Below are 22,793 nucleotides of genomic sequence, written 5' to 3'. Positions count from 1 at the left end.
GCATCCCTAACCCGGATGGGGTTTGTTAGGCCCAATAGATCTATCTTTAGGATTCGCGTCAATTAGGGTTTCTGTTCCCTAATTCTTAGATTACCAGACTAAAAAGGGTGATATTCGATTCGATAATCCAACCATAGAATGTAGTTTCGATTACTTGTGTCTATTTCGTAAAACATTTATAAAAGCAGCGCATGTATTTTCAGTCCCAAAAATATATATTGCAAAAGCATTTAAAAAGAGAGCAAATGAAACTCACAATACTGTATCTCGCAGTAAAAATACATATGACGGCATTGAAAAAGGCAAGGTTGGCCTCGAATTCACGAACCTATATCAGTTATATATATTAAAACGTATAATTAACATGTAATAATATTCAGACCAGTTTATATATATTAATTATATAATATATTATTTATTATAATGTATTTGTTATTTTCAAATGTTACATATATATATATATATATATATATATATATATATATATATATATATATATATATATATATATATATATATATATATATATATATATATATGTTACTTTTATATTAAAATAGTAAATTAGATAGTTTTATGATATAGGTAATAATTATATTCTTATATAAATATCTTTTATTTATTAAAATAATAATTATGATAAGTTAATAATAATAATAATAATAATAATAATAATAATAATAATAATAATAATAATAATAATAATAATAATAATAATAATAATAATAAGAATAACAATAATAATAATAATAACAATAATAATAATAATAATAATAATAATAATAATAATAATAATAATAATAATAATAATAATAATAATAATAATAATAATAATAATAATAATAATAATAATAATAATAATAATAATGAGTAATAAGTAAACTACCTCAAAGAAGTAGCCCTTAAAAAAATGGCCAATTTCGGGTTTGAACCCGCGACCTCCCGCTAACCCGATAACATCCTTAACCATTACGCTATGTGTTTCAATTCTGAAATAACACTCAACTTAAATTTTTTTTAACCTTTACTTCTGCATCCTTCTTCTTCTTTTTCTAAAAAAAATGCCCGAGCCCGGGCTCGAACCTAGGACCTCTCATTCACCCAAGACATACAGTAAACTAGTGAGCTGTTTGATACATCCTGAATTATTTAGCTCATTAAAATCCTTTATCTCGTATAAGACTGATGCCCTCTTAAGACCCAATTTAGAATTAAGTGGGTTTTTATCTTAGCCCATAGCAGCCCAATCAAACGACATGTCACGGCCCAAGTCCTTTAGCCCAACTACAATTCGGGCCCAAATATAAAAATAGGAACATGTTGACCCAAGTTCCATCAATTAAAGGGTTTTAATTGTATGTCTTGCTCGATCACAGTAGCCAGCTATCACTTTCACCCTTTTCTTTCTTTTTTTTTTACACGACATCATCTTCATTTTATTATTTTAACATCTATCATTACTAATCAATGACTAGAACTTAAATAATGGTCCAATAGGAGTAAAAGTCACGGAGTATATCATTATCTTTAATAACACCATCATAGATATGTTTATAAAATAGGAAGTCTTCGCAGTAGCAGAAAGTAATGAAAAAGAAATTCAGTTTTGATGTTTTATTGACGATTGAACAAGAGGTTTAACTTGGTGTTGGTTTGATGATAAAATGTGGTGGGTTGAGTCTTTGGTTTATATAACAGTAGCAATAAAATAAAGGTGTTCAAGGGTGGTTGTGGTGATGATGTATTAGTGTAGATGGTGACTGTTATGGGTTCGAAGAAACAGAAAGCGTTCGAATGAAAACAGAAATAGTCATGGGTGTTGCAGGTGGCTGTTTATGGGGTGGTTTGCGATGGTGGTTTCATAAAAAAAAAATAAAGTGCAATAGGTTTGTTTTGGTTCGATTGAAAGTAGAAACAGAAACAATTAGACTACATTATCAGTTGTTGTGATGGTTGCAAGGTGGTGATAGTTGTAGGGTGATGATTGCGGTTGGTAACCGGTGGTGGTTTAGTGGGTACGGTATACAGGAAAACAGTGACTGCAGCTGCGATCATGCTGCTGTTCGAGTAGTTTAAATGACGTTGGATTGGTGGTTTACAATTGATGTTGCAGGTGGTGGAGATGGCGTTTAGTTGAGCCGAAGGTGGTGGAGTGGTATTGTGTTAGTCGATGGAAGGTGAAGGTTGAAGATGGTGATCGTGATGTGTTCACGATGGGGATCAAAAACAGAAAACATAAAACTAAGGTGGAGGTGATTCAAGTGATGAAGAGTGGTGGTTGGTTCGATAGAATAGTAGCAATAACAACGGAGCTAGATGATGGTGATTATCGTGGTCTTTGTCGACATCCAAATAGTATGACAATAACAAATCAAGCAAGTTGCAAGAGGAGAAAGAATCGTGTTCATGTTTGATGGTTTCTCGATTCTATTGTAACCCGAACAAGAATAGCAATGGACGGACAAGATGATTTGATCGTGGTTACAAAAACAACAAGAAGTTGGTGTTCGGTTGTTCTTGGTGGTGATAGGTGGTGATGGTAATGGAATATAAAGGTGATGAAAGTGTCGATTAACTAACAAATGGGTTTATGTTCTATAGTGTAGTGTATGTAGATGCATATATAGAGAAAATGAATCCCAATTATCTAGTGACATACAATATACATATATATGTAAAAGTAAGATATGTGGGATCCAAAATAATTTACATGTATGTCTTATTATGCTCTTAATTAAGTCCGTGATTATTAATTTGGATTAAACATGCCGACAGAAATTAGGGATAGTCTTTCGTACTCCGTTATTAAATCAGTGGCGAAATAAAAGTCTCTGAAAAATCCCATATTTTTAAATTAACTATCTTTAATTATTCTAATCATTATAGTATAAATTTGATCATTAAATATTTAAATAAAAATTAAATCAACTGCCCGCGCTCGATCCTTGGTAAAAAATATAAAAAGTGTTCAGTTTAATAACTAGATCCTAAATATACTTTTAATAAGCCTATGATTTATATAACTCATTTTCGGATCACCGTTTATTGTAAAATCACATAAGTTCCTTTTTAACTCGTTTACTATCAATCGAATGACAATTGAGTGTTACCGTCGTTTACTAAATAACTTCAAAATCACAAAATATATATTTAATATACTTTATTTATATATATAGATATGTTTTAAATAATAATTATCATAATATCATAATTTATTTTAATAACAACAACGTATAATATTTAAAATTTTATTTCAAATTATTAATTATATATATATATATATATATATATATATATATATATATATATATATATATATATATATATATATATACATACATATCTATTTATAATTAATTGTTCGTGAATTGTCGGGAATGGTCAAAGGTCAACTGAATATATGAAACAGTTCAAAATTTTTGAAACTCAATCTAACAGACTTTGTTTATGGTGTCAAAAATATTAAATCGTATCGAGTGTTTGATTTAAAATAAGTCAAAATTTTCTGAGGCGTCACAGTAATTACATCCCAAAATATTTTAAAAAGTATGAAAAACGGGACTATAACTCACCTTAACGTAAACGAAGTAGTAACACAGAAAACGTGAATTGCAAGAAGTAAAGTGATCAAGAATGATCACAACACCTGCCTATAAATTAAGAAGGTCGATATAAATAACTAACTTATGTCAAGTCTTAGTATGATAGCTATATTACTTGTTGTAAGTAAACATAGAACAACACTCAGTATGCTTCGGTTTGATCAGGACAGCGTAAGGACACGTACTTTCTATTTTTAGAAGGTTTCTATTTTTAGCAGGTTTCCATTTTTGGAAAGTTTCTATTTTAGGGAAGTTTCTATTTTTGAAAAGTTTCTATTTTTGGAAAGTTTCTATTTTTGGAAAGTTTTCAAATTTAGAAAGTCAACAAAAGTCAACTGAAAGTCAAAGTCAACCGAAAGTCAACTCAAAAGTCAACCTTGGTCAAACATTGTCAACATTAAATTTTAAAGTATAAGTTATAATAATAATATAAGTTATAATGTTATTTAAAGTCATATATGTATAATTATGTCATAACATAAGTTTAATTAAATTAAATTGAATTAATAAAGTTAACAAATGTTTAAATAATATAATTAATATAACATAAGTATTTAATTAATTAATTAAATTTTAGTCATAACATAAGTATCATTACTTAATAACAAATTTTTAATCATATCATAAGTATTATTAGTTAATAATGAATTATTAATCATATCATAAGTATTTAATTTTAATTATTAAACTATAAGTATTTAATAATTAAATTATAATTAAATAATAAATAAGCCTTATAATAATTAAATAATTAATTAATCTTTATTATAAGTCTCATAATAATAATCTTATAACATAAGTTTAATACTTTCCATAATTATTTTTCATTAATAATAAAAGTATTATTAATCATAAGTTTAATTAAATGTTTAATTAAATCATAATGTAATTAATAATTGATATATTAAATATATATATCATAATTCTTAAATTAAATTAATTACTTTTATATCATAAGTAATTTAATTATAATGAAAATCATTATTTATATCATAAGTTTTATTTCATAACCATAAGTTTTAATTAAAAGTTCATCGGGTCATAACTTGAGCCCCGGGTGTCGATTTTCGGCGAGTCTTATATATATCTTCGCCTAATCAAATCACCCGACACATTAATGCACTTAAGAACACCCTAAAAACAGCCCCCAAGTCATTACCAACAGCCATAATTCAACTTGGGACTTTAATCCGATCAAAAACATGTTTTAGTCATACCGGGTGATCCGTAGCTCGAATTTCGATGAACCGAACATGAATGTTCATCCAATCATCAATCCTAAAACACTAGTACACCCTAGAGACTCTAACAGTGGTCACAAAGTCGGACCAAACCTGAAAACATTCGTTTTTATATTTTAATTTCATGAAAACACCATTTTAATCATAACTTAAGCTCCAGGAATCGAAATAACATGAATCCGGAGACTAAAATTAATGTCTTGATGAGAGGAACACATCTAAATACTTTAATTTAACAAATACATCAGTTTAGTTTATAAAAAAAATCAAATACAACGCTGTCCAAATCCAATCAAACCGAAATCATGAATTAACGAGAGATTCTATGCATACAAACTATAATCCAACAACATACAAGCACTATACTACCATAATAACATATAAAATCCATAAAATAATGTATAAATCAAAAAGTTAGGGTTAGGATTTTTACCCTAATCAACAATCAAGTAATATGAACGCGTAGAGATCGTTGTGTAGAATCCGATTGTGTTGAAAGCTTCTTGAAATGATTAACAATTTTGTGAGATGAGGATGATGAAGGGTGATTGTACTGATGGCCTAGAGAGGAAGGAGAAGAAGGATGAGAGCAAAATGGAATTATGTTTGTAGTGTAAAAATGAGATAATGCAAAAATGAATTGCAAAATGAAAATCAAATGGGGATATACCCATCCCCCCATGGTTTGGCTGAATGGGTGGGTATGGGGTGGGCCCATGGCCCAATATTGTTGTTTGCTAGTTTACTTGTGGCCCGAATGCCCGATCAAAGCTCGAAACGCGAAAACGCTACTACGCGATTAATAATTCGGAGAGATAACAAATACGCGACGAATAAAATATGTAAACACTATATATAATCATATGACATCAAAATATCATATTTAAAATAATTTGGATTTAAAAATCCCAAAAGTTTGACAGTTGGTTTGAAAACCGAAAAGATTCGTCGGATAGAAATCCACGACACGTAGAAACTTACAATTTAAAATATGAATACAAATATTCACAAAACACATAATAATTAATATATTATTACTAAAATAATAATATAGGTCATAGAAATGACGTGGCATGAATAACAATTAATGAACGTTAAATAATAAACGGTAAAAGATAACGAAAAAGTAGGGTCGTGACAGTACCTTCCCGTTACGGAAATTTCGTCCCAAAATTTAAGCAGGTGCAGGGGTTGACTCGTCATCTGGGAACAAATGCGAGTACTTCTGCCTCATCTGATCTTCACGCTCCCAAGTGAACTCCGGACCTCGTCTGGCATTCCATCTCACTCGGACGATAAGAATTCTACTTTGCTTGAGCGTCTTAACCTCTCGATCCATAATTTCAACAGGTTCCTTAATAAATTGGAGTTGTTTATCAACATGAAGTTCATCAAGAGGAATGGTTTCATCGGCCTCTGCCAAAACACTTCTTTAATTTCGATACATGAAAAACATCATGAACAGCACTGAGTTCTTGTGGCAATTTCAAACGATAAGCCACGGGTCCAACTCTCTCGGTAATCTCAAACGGTCCAACAAAACGAGGATTCAACTTTCCCCTTTTACCAATTCATACCACACCTTTCCAAGGTGATACCTTCAACATAACACGGTCACCAACTTGAAATTCAATATCTTTCCTCCTCTTATCGGCATAACTCTTTTGCCGACTTCTGGCGGTTCTCAACCTTTCTTTAATCTGTACGATCTTCTCGGTAGTCCCATGAATAATCTTTGAGCCTGTGAGTTGAGCATCCCCAACCTCATTCCAACAGATAGGAGACCTACACTTTCTACCATAAAGAGCTTCAAACGGTGCGGCTTTAATACTTGCATGATAGCTGTTATTCTAAGAAAACTCAGCCAACGGCAAATATCTATCCCACCCATTACCAAAATCAATAACACACGCTCGCAACATGTCCGCTAACATTTGAATGGTCCTTTCACTCTGACCATCCGTCTGTGGATGATAAGCGGTGCTCATATCCAACTTAGTTCCCAAAGCTTCCTGTAAGGATTGCCAAAACCTCGATATAAATCGACTATCTCGGTCTGAAATAATAGATACAGGAACACAATGTCTTGAGATAATTTCCTTCAAATACAAACGAGTAAGCTTCTCCATCAAATCTGTTTCCTTAATCGACAAGAAATGAGCTGACTTTGCGAATCGGTCAACAATTACCCAAATGGTATCATAACCACCCACTACTTTCGGTAACTTCGTAATATAATCCATCGTAATACCTTCCCACTTCCACTCAGGAATCTCAGGTTGCACCAAAAGTCCAGACAGTTTTTGATGTTCAGCTTTAACCTTAGCATAGGTCAAACACTTAGCCACATACATAGCCACATCAGTTTTCAAATTAGGCCACCAATACAGCTCCTTAAGATCATGATACATCTTTCCTGAACCAGGATGAATAGAGTACCTAGACTTATGAGCCTCATCTAAAATAAGTTGTCGCAGATCACCAAACTTTGGAACCCAAAGACGTCCCACAAAATACCTAGTACAATCGGTTCGTACCTCAAAATCCTTAGCCATGCCTCTGACTTTCTCGTTAAGAAAATTCTCCTCCTTCAAGGCTTCTTGTTGTGCCTCAAGAATCTGCCTTGCGAGGTTTGTTCGAATGGTCATATGCAAGGCCCTAAACCTACGAGGTTCAGCCCTCTCTTTACGACTTAACACATCGGCCACAACATTGGCCTTTCCCGGATGATATAAAAGTTCGCAATCATAATTATTCAATGTCTCAACCCATCTTCGCTGCCTCATATTTAGCTATTTTTGATCAAGAATATGTTTAAGACTTTTGTGATCAGTGTACACTGTACTTTTGACCCCATAAAGATAATGTCTCCAAATCTTAAGTGCAAACACAACAGCTCCCAACTCTAAATCTTGGGTTGTATAATTTTGTTCATGGATCTTTAACTGACGTGACGCGTAAGCAATGACTTTCTTTCTTTGCATCAAAACACAACCAAAGCCCTGACGCGATGCATCACAATAGACAACAAAATCGTCATTACCCTCATGTAGTGACAATATCAGAGCGGTAGTTAACTTTTTCTTCAGAGTTTGAAAAGCAGTCTCTTATTCATCCTTCCACTCATACTTCTTCCCCTTATGCGTTAAAGTAGTCAGAGGCTTCACTATACGAGAGAAATCTTGAATGAACCTTCTATAGTAACCTACCAATCCTAGAAACTGACGAATATGAGTAGGAGTCTTCAGAATTTCCCACTTCTCAATGGCCTCAATCTTGGCAGGATCAACTTGTATTCCCTGTTTACTAACAACATTTCCAAGGAATTGAACTTCTCTTAACCAGAAAGCACACTTAGAGAACTTAGCGTACAACTCTTCTGTCCTCAACAAATCAAGTACCAACTTCACACGGTTCATGAGGTCCATGAACAAAGCAGGTGCATTTGTCAATCCGAACGGCATAACAGGGAATTTGTAATGACCATAACGGGTGCGGAAAGCGGTTTTCGGAACATCAGATTCTTTAACAAGCTGTTGATGATAACCAGAACGAAGATCGATCTTAGAATTAATAGACGAACCTTGAAGCTGATCGAACACATCATCAATTCTAGGAAGAGGATAATGATTTTTAACTGTGAGCTTGTTCAATTCACGATAATCAATACATAAATGAAACAAACCATCTTTCTTCTTAACAAATAGAACAGGAGCTCCCTTAGGGGACAAACTGGGATGAATAAAACCTTTGTCTAACAACTCACGGAGCTGACTCGACAATTCTTGAAGTTTAGAAGGTGCGAGTCGATAAGGATCACGTGCTACAGGAGCAGCACCGGGAACAAGATCGATTTAAAATTCTACCGCGCGTTGCGGCGGAAGGCCAGGTAAATCTTCGGGAAACACTTCGGGAAAATCTCTAACAATAGGAACATCACCAATGTTCTTCTCTTCTTTATCAGAATCAAAAACATGAGCTAGAATAGCATGACAGCCTTTGCGAAGATATTTATGAACTTTCAAACAGCTAATAAGGCATAACTACTTGCATTTCTTATCCCCAAAAACCATCAGCGGCTCTCCAACCACATTAGTAATAAGAACAGCTTTCTCATAACACACGATTTCAGCACGATTTGCGTTTAACCAATCCATACCAATAATAACGTCAAAACTTCCTAGTTCAATCGGTATTAAATCTACCTCAAAATCTCTACCAGTCAGATTAATGTTACACTTACGATACACACTCTTAGCGGTAAGCACTTTACCATTAGCTATCTATACAACATAAGTTCTGTCTAGAGGAGTTAACGGAGTTTTGGTTTTTGGACTAAATTTACTCGACACAAAACTCAAATCAGCCCCTGAATCAAATAGTACTTAAACTGATAATTCATTGACCGAGAACGTACCCGTAAAAAGTTTTGGATCTTCCTCAGCATCCCTGGAATTAATGTTGAACGCCCTTCCACGTGCATTCTCAGTAGTCTTCTTGTAGGGCAGGCATCACGGGAATGCCCCGACTTACCACATTCATAACAAACTTTCTGATTTTCAACATTTCTCAGCTTCCCATTACCATTACCACCATTGTTACCACCATTATTACCACCACTTGCAGCAGGAGTAGCAGTATCCGGCAAGATCACCGTACAATTTTTAGCAATGTGTCCCTGCTTGGAACACCTTTTACAAGTAACCGTACAATAACCATCATTAGCCTTATATCATCGCGGACAAACACGCTAATTTCGGTTATTAGAACCAGAAGTATTTTGTGTCTTCTGCTGAATTTGATTCTGGTTGCGGGTGTTATCCCACTTCAACTTTCCATCATCAGCCTTCTTAACAACTTCCTCTCTGGCATCAGTCGCAGCTTTCTTACTTCTTCTCAAAATCTGATCATTAAGCTTATGCGCCATGGACATGGTAGCTTTAATAGTCTGGGGCTCACTAGACTCAACCCCATTCTCAATCTGCTCAGATAACCCATCAATATAAGCTTTAATCTTACCGTCCTCATCAGCATAAGCATTTGGAAACAACAACGTCAATTCAAAGAACCTTTGCTCATAGGCATCGAGTTCGGTGACCTTCATCTTTAAGTTCTTAAGCTCAGCCTCCAACTTTTTAAGTTCACCCCTTGGATGATAACGGGTGATCATCCTCTCTTTAAAATCATTCCAAGACAAACCATAAGGAGTATCATTACCCAAACTGATAACCAAATTATTCCACCAAGTTAAAGCACTGTCTTTGAGAGTGCAGCTGGCAAAACTGACCTAGTCCTCATCATGGACTCTACTAACCCGAAACATAGACTCAACCTTCTCAAACCAACGGGTCCTTCGATGCCACTAAATTCTTGTGGACGACTAGCCATGAAAGTCTTGTGGGAGCATCCCACCTGATTGTTGGCATTGGCATTAGCATTAGCTGCCATTGCAGCTGCAATCCCTTTCAGAAATTAAACGTTGCATGCGAGCTTCATTGGACTCACGGGGAGGCATGATCTTCAAAACAGAATAATACAACCGTTAGTAATAATAATAATAATACCAGTGTTATAAAGGAATAGATCGAACACGAAAATATTAACCATTAAAATAATAGTCAATGAACACTATGAGTAATAACATGATAGTTATGATAGTTATAGAAATAGCCACCACATGCATACATACTTTATGATAAAATCATACAACATACATAGCATCTAACATACATGAACTATATTACGCATATAATATAACATGCCAAGAGTCACAACACCAGAATAAATTATGATAATGATAAACAGATGTTATAAAAGAAATAACCATCCAGACATAAATGAAATATCTCATAACAAAATCCTCAGCAAAACGCCGTACATCACCCAAAAATGAATGTATAAAAGGATAAATAGTCTATGAAATAAAGCAATCACTCATGAATCATCACATCACATCTTCTTGGAGCGGGTGTGATAAGCTGGGCTGGCATGAGGCTCCTCGGGAGTCTCATACTTCCTCAACTTGCTCTTCACCTCCTCCAACTCCATCTTAAGACGATGAACCACGCTCTCAAGAGCCTCGAACTTAGCATCCACCTTCTGGTTATGCTTCTGCATCTAGATCTCGACCCCATTCTTGAAACTAACGAACGTATCCATATCAGCTCTAATCTCATCCATCACCTCCGTATGCGGCAAGACACGCATACAGTCGCTAAGAGCATCAATGCGCGTCTCGTTTGTATATGCCCTAGTCATATGAATGATGGTAGCCATGTAGTAGTTAACAGGGTCATTCAGGCAAGGCTGCCGAGCATGACGATGGGCGACAGACGGGGAAACAGGAGTAGGAACGGAACTGTTGCTCGAAGCCGACATCTGCAAACAGTAAAATCACAAACCACATACAAAATAGAAATAACATAAGCAATAACCTATGATTATTCCTCAAATGAAATGAAATGCATAATAATGCTATAACAAGAAAGGTCGGGCTATAGACTAGACTCTAATGCACCCTAAAGACCACGGGGTGACCACATTATGACCGCCTAGTTCCTTACAACCGAAGCTCTGATACCAACTGTGATGGCCCCATCAAGTACACTTAACAGCTCCGTCACTTGGTCCCACAGCTTGATCGAACTTAAATGAATTTAATAAACAACATTGCATTCTTTTATTCAAAAAGTTTCTAGAAAGGAAATTTACCAAATATGTAGTTTAAACAAACTCAACATATAAAATAATCAAAGTTGACATAAAACACTGTCAACCAAATACCCACAATTTAATAATCCAAAAGAGAATGCAAGTTCAATGTTTCATAAAATGTTTAACAAAATCTGCCCAAATGCATGCAGACACTCTAACACAGCGGAAGCACCAAACAAATCAAGTACCTGTGAAAACATATGAGTAAACTGTCAACAAAAATGTTGAGTGAATTATAGGTTCAACTAAACGTATAAACTTTATACCACAAGATTTAAAATGTTAGAAAACATTAAAATATTATTCCATTATCTATGAGTCACCTAGTAACCACTTAACCATTTTCATACCCTTGCCAAACACAATATATACACTGAACAAGTGTATCTTCAAATAAATACGAAGTACTAATACATTCTGATTATAAATTGCTAGCGCGACTATCTCAAAATGCGGCTGTCAAGTCCGATAGATCTATCCATAGGATTCGCGTTCACCAGTAGAAACCAGTGATTACAGTTACCAGGCTAGGGAATATTTTTGTTCAACTCATAATGAATAATTTCAATTTAATTGCCACTTGTGTCTAAACATAAAACAAAATGCATGTAATCACATCCCAAAATACTTTAAAAAGTATGAAAAACGGGACTATAACTCACCTTAACGTAAATAAAGTAGTAAGACAGAAAACGTGAATTGTACGAAGTAAAGTGATCAAGAATGATCACAACGCCGGCCTATAAATAAAGCAGGTCGATATAAATAACTAACTTAGGTTAAGTCTTAGTATGATAGCAATAGTATTTGTTGCAAGTAAACATAGAACAACACTCAGTATGCTTCGGTTTGATCAGGACAGCATAAGGACACGTACTTTCTATTTTTAGAAAGTTTCTATTTTTAGCAGGTTTTCATTTTTGGAAAGTTTCTATTTTAGGAAAGTTTCTATTTTTAGAAAGTTTCTATTTTTGTAAAGTTTCTATTTTTGAAAAGTTTCCAAATTTAGAAAGTCAACAAAAGTCAACTAAAAGTTAAAGTCAACTGAAAGTCAATTCAAAAGTCAACCTTGGTCAAACATAGTCAACATTAAATTTTAAAGTATATGTTATAATAATAATATAAGTTATAATTTTATTTAAAGTCATATATGTATAATTATGTCATAACATAAGTTTAATTAAATTAAATTGAATTAATAAAGTTAACATAAGTTTAAATGATATAATTAAATATAATTAATATAACATAAGTATTTAATTAATTAATTAAATATTAGTCATAACATAAGTATCATTAATTAATAATAAATTTTTAATCATATCATAAGTATTATTAATTAATAATGAATTATTAATCATATCATAAGTATTTAATTTTAATTATTAAACTATAAGTATTTAATAATTAAATTATAATTAAATAATAACTAAGCCTTATAATAATTAAATAATTAATTAATCTTTATTATAAGTCTTATAATAATAATCTCATAACATAAGTATAATACGTACCATAAGTATTTTTCATTAATAATAAAAGTATTATTAATCATAAGTTTAATTAAATGTTTAATTAAATCATAATGTAATTAATAATTGATATATATATATATATATATATATATATATATATATATATATATATATATATATATATATATATATATATATATATATATATATATATATATCATAAGTCTTAAATTAAATTAATTACTTTTATATCATAAGTAATTTAATTATAATGAAAATCATTATTTATATCATAAGTTTTATTTCATAACCATAAGTTTTAATTGAAAGTTCATCGGGTCATAACTTGAGCCCCGGGTGTCGATTTTCGGCGAGTCTTATATATATCTTCGCCTAACCAAACCACTCAACACATTAGTGCACTCAAGAACATCCCAAGAAGAGCCCCCAAGTTATGACCAACAGCCATAATTCAACTTGGGACTTTAATCTGATCAAAAACATGTTTTAGTCATACCGGGTGATCCGTGGCTCGGATTTCGATGACCGAACATGAATGTTCATCCAATCATCAATCCTTACACACTAGTACACCCTAGAGACTCCAAAATTGGTCACAAAATCGAACCAAACCTGAACACGTTCGTTTTTATATTTTTATTTCATGAAAACACCATTTTAATCATAACTTAAGCTCCGGGAATCAAAATAACATGAATTCGGAGTCTAAAATTAATATCTTGATGAGTGGAACACATCTAAACACTTTAATTTAACAAATACATCAGTTTATTTTACAAAAAAGATCAAATACTCCGCTGTCCAAATCCAATCAAACCGAAATCATGAATTAACGAGTAATTCTATGCATACAATCAATAATCCAACAACATACAAGCACTATACTGTAGTAACCCGAACTTTTCCTTGATTATATATTAAATGAAAACTATATTTTCATGATTAAATGTTTCCAACATGGTAAGAAATCAAACTTGTTAAGACTTGATTATTTGAAATAGGTTTCATGTGGACAATTGACCACCCAAGTTGACCGGCGATTCACGAACGTTAAAACTTGTAAAAAACTACATGGTGATATATATATATATATATATATATATATATATATATATATATATATATATATATATATATATATATATATATCACCATGTAGTTTTTTATGTATATATATATATATATACATAAAAAACTACATGGTGATATATATATATATATATATATATATATATATATATATATATATATATATATACATAAGTAAGTATCTCCATAAGTATATTAACGATGAGTTATATACATAAAAAATGAGACTACTAAGTTAAGAAACTCGAAATGATATATATAACGATTATCGTTATAACAACGTCTTTCTAAATACATATGTATCATATTAAGATATTGTTACACTATATTTAACATGATAAAATGATAATTATGTATATCAATATGTATGTTAACAACAAACTACATATGTAAAACAAGACTACTAACTTAAGAATTTTGAAACAAGACATATATGTAACGATTATCGATGTAACGACATTTTAATGTATATATATCATATTAAGATATATTAGTACATCATGTTATCATGATAATTTAACAATTTAACATCTCATTAAATATAATAACAATGGGATTACTTACATTTAACAAAATCGTTAACTTAAAGGTTTCAAAACAACACTTACATGTAACAACTAACGATGACTTAACGACTCAGTTAAAATGCATATACATATAGTGTATTAAGATGTATTAGTACAATTTTTAAAGACTTCATGATACATATCAAAGTACTTCTACTTAACAAAAATGCATACAATTACATTCTCATTCATTTTCATTAACAATTCTACTCGTATGCAACCGTATTCGTACTCGTACAATACCTAGCTCCTAAATGTACATACTATTGATATATACACTTCAATGATCAGCTCTTAGTAGCCCTTAATGATTCATCAAACATGTGGGAACAATCATTTGGCAACTAGAATGAAATATCTCACAAAATTATAAAAAATATTATAAATCATTCCTGAATTATTTACAAGAAAACAAACTTACACATCCTTTATATCTAATCCATGAGTCACGACCAAAAACACATAAAAACACTTTTATTCTTCATTTTTCTTTATCTAATTGATCTCTCTCAAGTTCTATCTTCATGTTCTAAGTGTTCTTCATAAATTCTATAAGTTCTAGTTTCATAAAATCAAGAACACTTCCAAGTTTGCAAGTTTACTTCCAAGCTTTCTAATCCATTCCAAGTAATCATCTAAGTTCAAGGAACCCTTGTTACTTATAGTAGATTATCATTCTAATACAAGGTAATACTCATATTTAAACTTTGATTCAATTTCTATAACTATAACTATCTTAATTCGAGTAAAAAAATCTTACTTGAACTCCTTTCGTGTCATGATTCTACTTCAAGAACTTTCAAGCCATCCAAGATCCTTTGAAGCTAGATCATTTCTTGTCACTTCCAGTAGGTTTACCTACTAAACTTGAGGTAGTAATGATGTTCATAACATCATTCAATTCATATATATATAACTATCTTATTCGAAAATTTAAACTTGTAATCACTAGAACATAGTTTAATTAATTCTAAACTTGTTAGCAAACAAAGTTAATCCTTCTAACTTGACTTTTAAAATCAACTAAACACATGTTCTATATCTATATGATATGCTAACTTAATGATTTAAAACCTGGAAACACGAAGAACACCGTAAAACCGGACATACGTCGTCGTAGTGAAATCGTGGGCTGTTTTGGGTTAGATAATTAAAAACTATGATAAACTTTGATTTAAAAGTTGTTCTTCTGGGAAAATGATTATTCTTATGAACATGAAACTATATCCAAAAATCATGGTTAAACTCAAAGTGGAAGTATGTTTTTCAAAATGGTCATCAAGAAGTCGTTCTTTCGAATGAAATGACTACCTCTACTAAAATGACTTGTAACCTGTATTTCTGACTATAAATACTTTTTCAATTTAGTTTCATAAAATACAGTTCAATATGAAACCATAGCAAGTTGATTCACTCAAAACGGATTTAAAAGGAAAAAGTTATGGGTAAAACAAAATTGGTTAAAAATGGTTAATTTGACTACGGGATGAATTGACAAAAATCTATACTAACCATATCCTAACTAACTTATATTGTATTATACATGTATTTTAACATATATTATGTAATCTTGATAGACCATAGACACGTATACTATGTTTTGACATATCATATCGACGTCATCTATATATATTATTTGGAACAACCATAGACACTCTATATCCGGTAATGTTCGAGTTAGCTATACAGGGTTGAGGTTGATTCCAAAATAATATATATACTTTGAGTTGTGATCGAGTCTGAGACTTGTATACACTGGGTCGTGGATTGATTCGAGATAATATATATTGATTTAATTCTGTACTACTAACTGTGGACAACTAATTGTGGACTACGAACGTTGGACTGTTAACTTAATAAACTTAAATCATTAAAACATAATAAAACATATTGTGAATATATTTCGATCATACTTTGATATATATGTATATATTTGTTATAGGTTCGTGAATCGACTAGTGGCCAAGTGTTTTTTTTCGACGAAGTGATAATCTGTGAAAGTGAGTTATAGTCCCATTTTTACTATTGAATATTTTTGGGATGAGAATACGTGCAGTTTTATAAATGATTTACAAAATATACACAAGTACTTGAAAATTACATTCTATGATTGAATTATCTTATTGAATATCACCCTTTTAGCTTGGTAGCCTAAGAATTAGGGAACAGACCCCCTAATTGACGTGAATCCTGAAGATAGATCTATGGGCCTAACAAACCCCATCCAGGTTATGGATGCTTTAGTACTTCGATTTTTATAATAAGATGAGTGTACCTGTATATTTGGGGATATTCTATATGCATTTGTTAATGTCGGTTAACAGGTGTTCTTCATATAAATGATTTTTATACAGATGAGTGTTCCTGTATTATATTTTTTGCAGATGAGTGTTCTTGCAGTTAATTATGAAAAATGAAATCTTGTGGTCTATTAATATAATTTGATATATAGGTTAAACCTATAACTCACCAACATTTTTGTTGACATTTAAATCATGTTTATTCTCAGGTGATTATTAAGAGCTTCCACTGTTGCATGCTAAATAAAGACAGGATTGGAGTATGCATGCTTGTACAATATTGTTTAAAAACTACATTCGAAGACTTAAGTTGTTGTGTAATATTATTGTAAACTATTATGTAATGGTCGTGTGAAAACACTACATTTTAGATTATCATTATTTGATAATCTTCATAATATTTTAAACCTTTATCGCAAATATAAAGGTTATGGTTTGTTTCAAAAATCGAATGCAGTCTTTGATAAACGTCTCATATAGAGGTCAAAACCTCGCAACGAAATAAATTAATATGAAATGTTTATAATTATTATGAATGAGACATTTCATATACTATCATAATAACATATAAAATCAGTAAAATAATGTAAAAATCAAAAAGTTAGGGTTGGGGTTTATACCCTAATCAACAATAAAGTAATATGAACGCGTAGAGATCGTTGTGTAAAATCTGATTGTGTTGAAAGCTTCTTGAAATGATTAACAATTTTGTGAGATGATGATGATTAAGGGTGATGGTGGTGACGGCTTAGAGAGGAAGGAGAAGAAGGATGAGAGCAAAATGGAATTAGGTTTGTAGAGTAAAAATGAGATAATGCAAAAATAAATTGCAAAAAGAAAATCAAATGGGGGTATACCCCTCCCCCCGTGGTTTGGCCATATGGGTAGGTATGGGGGTGGGCCCCATGGCCCAATTTTGTTGTTTGCTAGTTTACTTGTGGCCCGAATGCCCGATCGAAGCCCGAAACGCGAAAACGCTACTACGCGATTAATAATTCGGAAAGATAACAAATACGCGATGAATAAAATATATAAATACTATATATAATCATATGACATCAAAATATAATATTTAAAATAATTTGGATTTAAAAATCCCAAAAGTTTGACCGTTGGTTTGAAAACCGAAAAGATTCGCCGGATAGAAATCCACGACACGTAGAAACGTACAATTTAAAATATGAATACAAATATTCACATAACACATAATAATTAATATATTATTACTAAAATAATAATATAGGTCATAGAAATGACGTGGCACGAATAACAATTAAGGAACATTAAATAATAAACGGGAAAAGATAACGGAAAAAGTAGGGTCGTGACAATAATAATAATAATAATTATTCGTAATAATAAGTGCCTTTTAAATTTTTTTAGAAAATTAAAATACAATTATTAAATATAAGTATTATTTCCTTTTATAAAAGATTTCGTATTATTTTTTAATTAAATTAATATAAAATTATCATATCATCATTATAAAAATTAAAGGGTAATTAACTTAATGATGACATCATCATTTGAGATTTATATGACTACTATATAGATCGTTCAATATATACACATCCTAATTAAATTAAATTTAATTGTTATTAAATCTAGTTTGGCCCAATGTTTTCCTTCTTGGCCTAACATAATCAGAATTAAATTTGATTATGTGTTTTGAATAATCAGAATCAAATAATCAGCGGTTTCAAAACGCGATTTGTTTAAACGGTGTTTGGATTTGATTATGCTATTTGATATCGCAATAATGAGATAATTAGTATTCTGAGTGTTTGGTAAAATAAGATTATTTAATAACTTAATATGTAAAATTACTAAAAGAGACATTCTTTATATATATAATATATATATATATATATATATATATATATATATATATATATATATATATATATATATATATATATATATATATATATATATATATATATATATATTATGTATTAATACATTTTTCATAAAATAGTAAATATTATTGCCAAGTTTATGCTAAAGATATATCAATAGTCAAAATAGAATTCTGAATATTAATATAAGAATCACAACAAATAAGAGTATTTATATTGCACATTATTCAACAAATATAAAGTTATAATGTAGTATGGAGTAATTTTTATACCATAGTAGTGTCATGAACAATTTCTAGTACTTTTAATAATATTTTTTATTTTATGAAGAGAATGGAGTTGGTCTTTGTCACGACCCTACTTTTTTCGTTATCTTTTACAGTTTATTATCTAACCTCCGTTAATTTTTATTCATGCCACGTCATTTCTATGACCTATATTATTATTTCTGTAATAATATATTAATTATTATGTGTTATATGAATATTTGTATGCGTATTTTAAGTTGTACGTTTCTACGTGTCGTGGATTTCTATCCGGCGAATCTTTTCGGTTTTCAAAGCAATGGTTGGACTTTTGAGATTTTAGAATCCCAATTATTTTAAATATGATATTTTTATATCATATGTAAATATATAGTGTTTATATATTTTATTTATCGCGTATACGATATCTCTCCGAATATTTAATCGCGTAGCGGTGTTTTCGCGTTTCGGGCTTCGATCGGGCGTTTGGGCTAAAAGCAATTTATCAATATTCAATTTTGGTCCAAGAGGGGCTAACCCTCTTATGATTTTTAGCCGAACACCCTTACAGGGAGGGGGGGGGGTTTGATTTTTGTTTTCCATTTCAATGTTATTCCATTTCCATTCATTTTATTTCTAGTCCATTTCTCTCATTTAGCAAAATTAAAAAGCTCTCCCACTTTCTTCCCTACCCTATCCATTGCCTACCACCACCACTTTCATCATCATCTTCAACAATCAAGAACACATTTCAAGAAGCTTTCATCATTTCCGGATTCACCGCATCATCCTCTACGCACTCATACCTTTCTTTTCTCAATTAGGGTATAAACCCTAACCCTAGATTTTTAATTTTTATTTATTTTTACTGATTTTGATGTTATTATGATTGTATAGTACTTGTGTATTGTTGATTATATGCATAGAAATGCTCGATTGTGTATGTTTTCAGTTTGATTAAATTGGGACAACAGACTTTTTGATGAAATCAGAAAACTTAACTGTTGTTTTTGATAAAATAAAGTGTATAGATGAGTTTCTCTCATCAAGACAATAATTTTGGACTTTGGATTCATGTTATTTCGAGTCCCGGATCAAAAGTTATGCTTAATTTGGTGTTTTGATGGGATTAAAATATAAAAACGAAGATGATCAGTTGGGGTCCGACTTTGTGACCATTTTTGAAGGCTCTAGGGTGTACTAGTGTGTTAGGATTGATGATTGGATGAACATTCATGTTCGGGTCATCGAAATCTGAGCCACGGATCACCCAGAATGGCTAAAACAAGATTTTGAACGGATTAATGGTTTTGGTTGGTTCATGGCAGTTCTTCATGACTCATGAACTGACCTTAGGGTGTTCTTGAGTGCACTAATGTGTAGGGATATTTGGTTATACGAAGATATATATTAAATTCGTCAAAAATCGACACCCGAGGCTCAAGATATGACCCGGCGAACTTTTAATTAAACATATGGTTATTAAATTTGAACTTATGATATAAATAATGATTTTCAATATTATTAAATTACTTATGATATAAAATTAATTAAACTTAATTAAGACTTATGATATATATTAATTATATCATTTATTAACTACATTATGATTAATTATACTTTTAATTATACTTATGATTAATAATACTTTTATTATTAATGAAAATACTTATAATAAGTATTAAACTTATGTTATGGGATTATTACATTAAGACTTATAATAAAGGTTAATTAATTATTTAGTTGTTTCAAGGCTTAGTTATTATTTAATTATAATCTAATTATTAAATACTTATGGTTTAATAATTATAATTAAATACTTATGATATGATTAATAATTCATTATTAATTAATAATACTTATGATATGATTAATTTCATTATTAATTAATAATACTTATATTATGATTAATATTTAATTAATTAATTAAATACTTATGTTATATTAATTATATTATTTAAACTTATGTTAACTTTATAAATTCAATTTAATTTAATTAAACTTATAATATGACATGATTATACATATATGACTTTAAATAACATTATAACTTATATTACTAATATAATTCACACATTAATTTCAATGTTGACTTAGTTTGACCAAGGTTGACTTTTGAGTTGACTTTCAGTTGACTTTGGCTTTTAGTTGACTTTTGTTGACTTTCTAAATATGAAAACTTTCCAAAAATAGAAACTTTCTAAAAATAGAAACTTTCTAAAGATAGAAACTTTCCAAATATAGAAACTTTCCAAGAATGGAAACCTGTTAAAAATAGAAACTTTCTAAAAATAGAAAGTACGTGTTATACACTGTCCTGATCGTACTGAAACATACTGAGTATTGTTCTATGTCTATTTGCAATAAGTACTATAGCTATCTTACTAAGACTTGACCTAAGTTAGTTATTTATATCGATCTGCTTTATTTATAGGTCGACGTTTTCATGTGGTTGCTTCGTTTATGTTAAGATGAGTTATAGTCCCGTTTTCATACTATTTAAAGTATTTTTGGGAGGTGATTACATGCATTTTGTTTTACGTTTAGAAACAAGTGGCAATTAAATTTAAATTATCCATTATGAGTTGAACGAAAATATTTCCTAGTCTGGTAACTGTAATAACTGGTTTCTACTGGTGAACGCGAATCCTATGGATAGATCTATCGGGCTTGACATCCCTATTTCGAGCTAGTCGCGCTAGCAATTTATAATCGAAATGTATTAGTACTTCGTTATTATTTGAAGATATACCTGTTCAGTGTATATTGTGTTTGGTAAGGGTATGGAAATGGTTAAGTGGTTACCAGGTGACTCATGGATAAATGGAATAATATTTTTTGTTTTCTAACATTTGAAATCTTATGGTTTAAAGTTTATACGTTGTTTTAAAAATAATTCACTCAATATTTTTGTTGACAGTTTACTCGCATGTTTTCACAGGTACTTGATTATTTGGGCTTCCGCTGTGTTAGAGAGTCTGCATGCATTTCGGAACATTTTTTTAAACATTTAACTTTGCATTCTCTTTTTGGTTTATTAAACTGTGGGTGTTTGGTTGATAATGTTTTGTTCAACTTTGGATATTTTAATAAGTTGGGTTTGTTTAAACTACTTATTTTGATAAATTTCCTTTATAGGAAATTATTTTAAATAAAGAATGCAATGTTGTTTAACAAATTCATTTAGAGTTTCGATCAAGCTGTGGGACCAAGTGACGGAGCCATTAAGGGTACTTGACGGATCATCACAGTTGGTATCAGAGCTCTGGTTTTAGGGAACTAGGCGGTCATAATGTGGTTAACCCTTGGTCTTTAGGGTGCATTAGAGTCTAGTCTACAGCCCGACCTTTCTTGTTATAGCATTATTATGCATTTCATTTCATATGAGGAATAATTATAAGTTATTGCTTACGTTGTTTCTATTTTGTATGTGGTATGTGGATTTTGCTGTTTGCAGATGTCGGCTTCAAGCAATAGTTCTGTTCCAACTCCTGTTTCCCCGTCTGCCGCTCGTCGTCGTAGTCGACAGCCTCGCTTGAACGATCCAGTTAACTACTACATGGCTACCATTACTCATATGACCAGGGCATACACGCCGGAGACGCGCGTTGATGCCCTAAGTGACTGCCTGCGTGTTTTACCACATGTGGATACGATGGATGAGATTAGAGATGCTATGGA

The sequence above is a fragment of the Rutidosis leptorrhynchoides genome, chromosome 2, assembly GCF_046630445.1.
Source record: "Rutidosis leptorrhynchoides isolate AG116_Rl617_1_P2 chromosome 2, CSIRO_AGI_Rlap_v1, whole genome shotgun sequence".
Taxonomy (NCBI): domain Eukaryota; kingdom Viridiplantae; phylum Streptophyta; class Magnoliopsida; order Asterales; family Asteraceae; genus Rutidosis; species Rutidosis leptorrhynchoides.
Note: the sequence above shows the minus strand (reverse complement) of the source record.